The sequence below is a fragment of the Suncus etruscus genome, chromosome 11 (genome assembly GCF_024139225.1).
Source record: "Suncus etruscus isolate mSunEtr1 chromosome 11, mSunEtr1.pri.cur, whole genome shotgun sequence".
NCBI classification, from domain to species: Eukaryota; Metazoa; Chordata; class Mammalia; order Eulipotyphla; family Soricidae; genus Suncus; species Suncus etruscus.
In genome coordinates, this window is record NC_064858.1 from 26987010 (window position 1) to 26995385 (window position 8376).

Sequence of the window (8376 nt, forward strand, 5' to 3'; positions counted from 1 at the left end):
GAGTTTGATGCTTAGTCTTTCTTCTCTCTATTCTTTCTTTTTCTTTCTTTCTCTGCCTTCCTTCCTTCCTTTTTCTCTTTTGCTTTTGGGCCACCACCCGGTGATGCTCAGTGGTTACTCCTGATTATGCGCTCAGAAATCGCTCCTGGCTTGAGACGCCACCCGTGGGGATTCGAATCACGGTCTGTCCTAGACTAGGGCCAGGCAAGACAGACACCTTACCGCTCCGCACCACCACTCTAGCCCCTGATCCTTTCTTCTTTAAATAAACATTGGATCCTTCCCAGCTTGGTAGCCTTCGCTACCTTTTTCAGGAGATGCTTGCTTTAATTATCTCAAATGTCTTAGAACATCATTTTGGGGGCGCATACAGAAAGCAAGAGCCAGGGATTGGACCAGTATCCTAGGAGCCTTCTCCTGCTTTATCTTCACTCTGTGCCAGGAGTTGTCACAAGTATCCTACAGGTTTCATTCATTTTGAATTCATCATTTAATTCATTCAGTTTTTTTGATTTTGTGTGTGACAGCCAGTGCTATGAGATTACTCGATTGCTCAGTGCTCAAGAGACCCACTCCCTAACAGTGCCATGGATTGAACCATGGTCCCTCTGCATGCAGAGCAAGTACTTACTCTGTGGCCAGCCCTGGTCTATTCTTGTGTTTGACTGGATAAGAACCTGGAGCTGGTGATGGATAAGGGTGAAGACAAATTTCTTTAATGGTTCCCAAGGAATACTGCACCAAGTTGTATTTTAACCTGCTTTAAATACCAAGCAAGACATAACAACTAACCTTAAATACAGAGTCTATAGCCAATTCCCGAGGCGTATTTTCACTGAAAACATTTTCTATACTAAAAATCAAAATCTTGGGCCGGAGTTGATAGCACAGGGTGTTTGCCTTGCACACAGCTGACCTGAGAAGGATCTGGGGTTCGCATTCCCATCATATCATATCATATCATATCATATGATTCCCCGATCCTGCCAGGAGTAATTTCTTTTGTGGGGGGCACACCCAGCAGTACTCAGGGGTTATTCCTGGCTCTTCTGCTCAGAAATCATTCCTGGCAGGATGGAGGGGGACCCATATGGGACTCGAGATTTGAACCACCATCCTTCTGACATGCAAGGCAAAAAGCCCTACCTCCATGCTATCTCTCGGCCCCCATGCCAGGAGTAATTCTAAGCACAGAGCTAGGAGTAACCCCTGAGCACTACAAATTGTGCCCGAAACAATAATAAAACAAATAGAATATAAAAGTCAATGGGGCCGGGGAGAGATAGCACAGCAGCGTTTTGCCTTGCAAGCAGTCCACCCTAGGACCCTAAGGTGATTGGTTCGAATACCGGGAGCTATTTCTGAGCAGATAGCCCAGGAGTAAACCCTGAAGCACTGCCGGGTGTGGCCCAAAAATCAAAAAGAAAAAAAAAAGTCAAAAGTCAAATTCTTTACTTCTATTAGTGTGCCCTAATAAAAAGAACTCTATAGTTGCTTAAATATATATTTAAATGTTTATTTCCCACATTAGAAAGATAAGGGGCTGGAGTGATAGTACAGTGGTAAAGGTATTGCCTCGCACAACGGCCCTACCCGTGTTTGATCCCCAACATACCAGGTGGTCCCCGAAACCTGAAAGGAGAGATTTCTGAGCAAAAAGCCAGGAGTAACCCCCTGAGCACTGTCAGTAGTGCCCCCCCCAAAAACAATTATAAAAAGTTTTTTTGTGCTTTCACCCATATTTAACATATTTTTTGATTTTGTGTTTGTTTAGCTTATATTACATATGAGTGAAAGCACAAGATAAAACCCAGGGTACCCTCCCAGCATCCAAGAAGAGTTTTCTGGGGGTGGGGAGGGTGAGGTTACTGGGGTATCCACAAGAAAAGACCAATGCGATGCCCTGATGGGGTGAGAGGCTCCATATAACTTTCATTCTCTGAAGCAGAGTCCCCGGAACTCTTTTGAGGACAGCAAAAGTCAAGTCTTGGAGATAGGCTGCTGGACCCTGTGCTGCATGAAAAGGAGCTGCAGATAAAGTGTGTGAAAAACTACTCAGGTGTCAAATTCACTTTGCACAGACTTTTAGAGCACTAAAACCTTATTCAAGCAAAGGCTCACCTTATTTGATGAGATTGAAGACTCAGTTCCTTCCCAGTAGGAAAGAGCAAGAAAGAATTTTCTCTGAATCAGATGTGTTTAATCAATCATTATCCCCCTAAGCCAGGACGTAACACAGAGCACTGGACTAAAACTTTGCATGTGGAATCCTGGGTTTTATCCCTGACCCTGTACCCCTGAGAGCTATCCCAGAGCACCAATGTGGAAATAGCCAAAACAAAGCAAAAATTTAGACATCAATTTCTGGACATCTGGATAAAAATAGCTTCTAAAGGCAAGAGAGGAAAAATGCTTGCACCCTTTGGTTTGAGCCAAGGATGTTATCAACAACACTACTATGAAGCGTCTATTGTTTTCAGCACTAGATTACGAGATAGCAATAATGCTTATCACAAATGGGCTCTTATTCAGTTGGATTCTGACATCAGTTCATTCAAAACAACTAGCATAAGGGGCTGGAGCGATAGCACAGTGGTTAGGGGCATTTGCCTTGCACATGGCTGACCCAGGATGGACCATGGTTTGATCCTCGGGCATCCCTTTGGTCCCCAAGCCAGAAGAGATTTCTGAGCTCATAGACAGGAGTAAACCCTGAGTATCACTGGGTGTGGCCCAAAAACAAACAAACAAAAAAGAACCAAAAAAAAAACCTACTTAGCATAAGTCAGAATATCAATAGCTCCCTTTAAAACAAGAGACTTGCATATAAGAGGTCCTGAGTTCCATTTACAGCACTGGTAAACAAACATACAAACAAACAAAAGATATGCTGAAAGACAGCAGTAGAGCACTTGACTTACTCTCGGCTGACCCAGGTTCAATTCCCCAGCCTTCCAAATATTTCCCCAGACCCCTACCAGGAGCATTTCCTGAACTCAGGGCCAGGAGTTACTCCTGAACACTGCCAGGTGTGGCCCCAAACAAACAAACAAACAAGGTATATTCTATTACCACTTCCCAATAAATAGCTAAATAATTAAAGTTTCTTATGTTTCATATTGAAAGATGAAGTAAAACACCAAAAAAAAAAAAAAAAAAAAAAAAAAAGGCATGCAAGCCTAATAAGCCCAGGAAATGACTTTCAAATCTTACCTGGGTGGGCCAAAGCAGTGGCACAAATGGTTGGGCTTTTGCCTTGCACGCGCTGACCTAGGACAGACCTCGGTTCGATCCCATTTGTCCCATATGGTTCCCAAAACCAGGAGCAATTTCTGAGTGCATAGCCAAGAGTAACCCCTGAGTGTCACCGGGTGTTGCCCAAAAACAAAACAAACAAAAATCTTACCTGGGTATTTATTTGCTCACACTGTACAGAAGTTTTAGTACAGAGTTTTAGGCCAGATTGGTTTATCTTGGACTTTAAAGATGAACAAAATATGAGTTAGATTACGTTAATCTAGTCCCCATAGACAGAGAATGTAAAACAGAGAAAAAGAATTAAAGAATTCCCATTGGGCAAGCACGTAGCAGCAAGATCAAAAGTAGTGATTGATCTATTCTTTGCTTGTGTGTCTTATCAAGTTGTGTCCACTTACTTAAATCTAGACTTCTTTTTGGAATTCATTATGTCCAAGTTCCTATTCCACTATAAAATCCTCTGAATTTTGATTTTGCTTGTTTGTTTGGGGTCACACCTGGCAGTGCTCAGGGATTACTCCTGGTGCTCTTGGAGGACACTATGGGATGCAGGTGATTAAACCCAGATAGGCCATGTGCAAGACCAAGTGGCCTACCTGTTGTACTATCATTTAGACCCCTGAATTTGGCTTTAAACTGTTTCTTAATCTGACATTAGAAGAGTGATTCTCTGAAGATTCAGATGTTAAAACAAAACAGTATGGTGCCATTCACTGGGGACAAAAGCAATTGTCCTTATTATGGCACTGGAAATGCTCTTGAAGACCCACAGGCAGGAATGAGCTTGATTCATTTGTGGGTATTGTTTATACTAAGCATCTATTGTTTTTTATTAACTAGATTATTCTGTGACCCTCCACCAAAATAGGTTCTCCACAGTGGCAGCCATCTTTGCCATTTTTCTAAAGCATATCATAATGGTCTCAGCCAATATTTTTTTAATAATAAAAAAAAAAAACCCTCCTTTGTTGACTTTTGGCATTTACATTCAGTTGTCCAGACCCTCCATTTTTTTGGGAATTATTCGCTTTATTTCCTATATGAGCTGGGGTTGCATTTACTGTCTCTGTTATGGCTTTGAAGGGCACCCAAGGATTCTTCCATTCTCAGCAGAACCTTGGATCCAAGCTACAGTCACATCCCCCAAGACTGCCCAACCAGAAACAAAATCTGATTCTGGTTGTTTAACTGGTCTTGTCCGCGATGCTCTCTATTGGTGTACATCAGTGCTCACAGAACTCAGAGAAATATTTTGATGTTTACTTGTTTATGACAGTGGATGTGATAAAGAATACAGAGCAGATGAGAAGGCTCAGAGACCAAAAAAGATGGTTCCTAAGCACAAGTGTTTCTGTGCCTATAAAACTGAGGTATGTATCCTCTTGATTTGTAAACCATACTAGAAAATAAAAATCTTTGTTTCATTTTAAGGGGTTTGGGTCTTTGGGGGGAGGGGGGCTGGGGCAGGGACTTTAACCCAGAGTCCCATATAGACAAAGACGAGGCAATTGCTCTATTGTTAAGCCATTTCCCTGCACTAAATCATGTTTTTATGGAGCTTTATTTCCAACATCCTCAGTCCTTGAAGTCAGAAGGATTGTTCTGGGTTCCAGCGACAATACTTTGTTGGTAGCCCCATTTCCGCTCCTTCATTAGCATAAAGCCTAGCATTTGTTTAGAATAACAAAAGAGCTCAGCATTTAGGAAATGATCAGGATTTTAGGCATTCTATGTCAGGAGCAAGCTAAAAATCAAAGTTCTTGTTCTACCACTGTCTAACTTTCCCCCTAAACTGGAATCTTTTAGTTTGCCTTGATTTTTTTTTTGGGGGGGGTGCGAAGAGGCAAGGTGTACCGCTCAAAAGGTACACCTAGTACCATGCTCAAAGATTGCTTCTGGGTGTGTTATGGGAAACCCATATGGTGCTGAGGGTCAGATCAAAGTACCCCTGCATGCCAAGCATATGCTCCAGCCTTTTAAATTACCTCTGAGGACCCTGAATTTTATTTTTTTATTTTTTGGCTTTTCGGTCACACCGGTGACGCTCAGGGGTTGTTCCTGGCTTGGGGGACCATATGGGTGGGATTCTGAGGGATCGAATCGCGGTCTGTCCTAGGCTAGCGCGTGCAAGGCAGACTTGCACTTTACGACTTGTGCCGCCGCTCCGGCCCCAGGACTCTGAATTTTAAATTAAATTCAGTTTTCAATTAATCAGAATATAGTTTCCAAATGATTTTCATCTTCATTTTAAAAACTGAGATATAACTGACAGATGACACCATTTGTTAGGTGTCTTGATATCCATATGTATTGCAAAATACCAAAATAAATTCAATAAACATCCATCATCACTCATAGACACAAATATTTTTTCTTAATATTGAGGGTTATTTTTTTCTTAGTATTAGTATATTTCTTAGTAATTGAGTAGAAACTCAAGATCTACTTGATTAGCAGCTTTGAAGCAAATAATTTGGCATTGGATTTCTGGTTTGGGGGCCATATTCGGTGGCTCTGAGGGAATTATGCGCCTGGGTCTCCCCCATACTTTGCATGTTGTGCTCCCTGCAACTTCCATTCAGTACTGTTAACAGAGTGTTGAATATCATGTGGACATTGGGGTTACAGGTGCAAAAGTCCTGCCAGTCTCACAAGGGAATGAAGTACTCAAATTCAGCCAAGTCCCACTTGTTCTACCTGGTGTCAGCAGCAATCTCCACCTCATTTATTTTCTAGGTTCATTGTCTGACCTTGATAAAAGACTTTCCAGAGAAGACAAACTAGGGAAGTAAAAATAGTTCTATTGAGGGATGATTACAGAGGAGAGAAAGAGAAGAGAAGAATCCCACCAAATAAAGGAAATTACATATACCAAATGGAATATGCCAGGTGGCTTCTCAAAGCTTATGGTATAGTAAAGTCCTTTTCCAAAATGCCTTGGCTTGGCTGTTTCTATGCATGTAAGAAGCCCTTGAAAAGCCAGGATGTGAGCATCAAAGGACTGAAACACATGGTTTGTGAGCCAGGGGCCTTGTATTGCCAGAAAGAACACTGAGCTCCTCCAAATGTGTCCCTTAAATAAACAGGGCATGAGTGATAGTACAACATACTTGTCTTGCATACCATTGACCCTGGTTCAATCAGCAACATTCCATATGGCCCTGAACCCTGTTAGAAGTGTTAGATCTCTGAGAGCAGAGCCAGGATTAAACCCTGAGCACAGCCTGTGTGGTTAAGGTTTAAGGCTTAAGGCTTATGGCCTTCAGCTTTTGCTAAATTATCTTCTGAGAGATTTGTGCTCTTCAACATCACCTCATTGCATGGTCTTCTGAAAAGCATGCCAGAGGCCTCCCTGCCTGCCGGTCTCCTCAATAAAACTAGAGGTTTGTACTTTGACCATTGACACTCACTACACTCTTTGCCTGACTATATCACTTAGAACATTATGCTGAAACACCATCGATGTTGTCAAACATGTCAGATTTTTTATTTGTTTTTGGACCATACCCAGAGGTACTCAGGTCTTACTCCTTCCTGGCTTTTATGCTCAAATCATTCCTGGTGGGCTTGGGAGACTACATGGAGTATGTGGAATCAAACGCAAGCCAGTGGTGTGCAAGGCAAATGTCCTACCCACTGTACTATCACTCTTGACTCACATGCTAGATTTTTAAACAATCTGTATGAATGTGTTTGTTTTTTTTTTTTTTGTATGAATGTGCTCATGAACAGCATTACAAAAATTAATTGAGGGGCCAGAGTGATAGCACGGCAGGTAGGATGTTTGCCTTACATGTGGCCATGAGACTTTGATCCCCTGCATCCTATATGGTCCTCCTGAGCACTGCCTGGAATAATTCCTGAGTGCAGAGCCAGGAGTAAGTAAACCCTGAGCATTTCCAGGTGTACCACCACATTTATTGGATTGCAGAACATATAGATCAATTTATTTGAAAAGTAGATGAAAAAAGGCCTAGTTTTATTTCAAACTTGAATTAAAGAAAACTGTAATACTTTTGAGATTATCTATGATTTTTCCCTTGGGAATCATGCTTCAATTTGCTTTTAGCCTGCATCTTTAGGGTGATTCAATGTGGCCATTGATCCACCCACCATACTTTGTTTCTCTCTTTCTCACTCTGTTCCCTGAGCTCAACCAATTGTGAAATACTGTAATTGGTGGTCTTGTCACCTCGTATCTCACTGCATTATAATTAAAACAATTTGCCTACTTATCTCTTTTGACTGGGAACATTTTAGGATACAGTAACATAATCATAGTGTACTTTCTGCGGTTGGCAAGGAAAAGAAGGCACCGAGATGAAATCATAGGATTAAAGATCTTTTACTAAAATACCCCTAAAGTGGGTTTCTCTGACTGTATTGGAAGGCTTTTATTTTTTCCATAAAGTAGCTAAATTAAAATTTTAGGACCTCTTGACCTTTTAATCCGTGTGCATTCACCACTCATTCATTCACAAACTATTAGGAGGTACCAATTTCTGGTCTGGACAAGAAATTAATGCTAATAGGCAGCTTAGGTTCGGGTTACTAACAGAGAAACTTAGTTCCATCCCCCAACATTTCCCTAAAGGCAAGGTATGTCCTTGAGAACAGAATTGCTTTGGGACTTGAGACCCAGAGGAATTGGGCCTTTTCCTTGGTCAACAAGAAACCATTGAAACTTTTTGCTTTTTTTTTTTTTTTTTTTCTGAATCTCGGTGGGATAAAATAAGCCACAATAAACTTATCACAAAACAGAGTTTTTGGGGTCGGAGAGATAGCATGGACATAAGGTGTGTTTGCCTTGCAATCAGAAGGTCTGTCATTCGAATGCTGGCATCCCATATGGTCCCCTGAGCCTGCCAGGAGCGATTTCTGAGTCTGGAGCTAGGAGTAACCCCTGAGTGCTGCAGGGTGTGACCCAAAAACAAAAACAAAAACGAACAACAACAACAACAACAACAACAAAAAAGAGGTTCCCCCCCCCCAAAGGAAAAGATGTTGTATTTTCACTGAAGCTCCAGTACACAAGCGTATCTTAGGGCGGGATAAAATAAGCCACAATTAATTTATCACAAAACAGATTTTTCCCCCCTAAAGGAAAAGATGTACTTT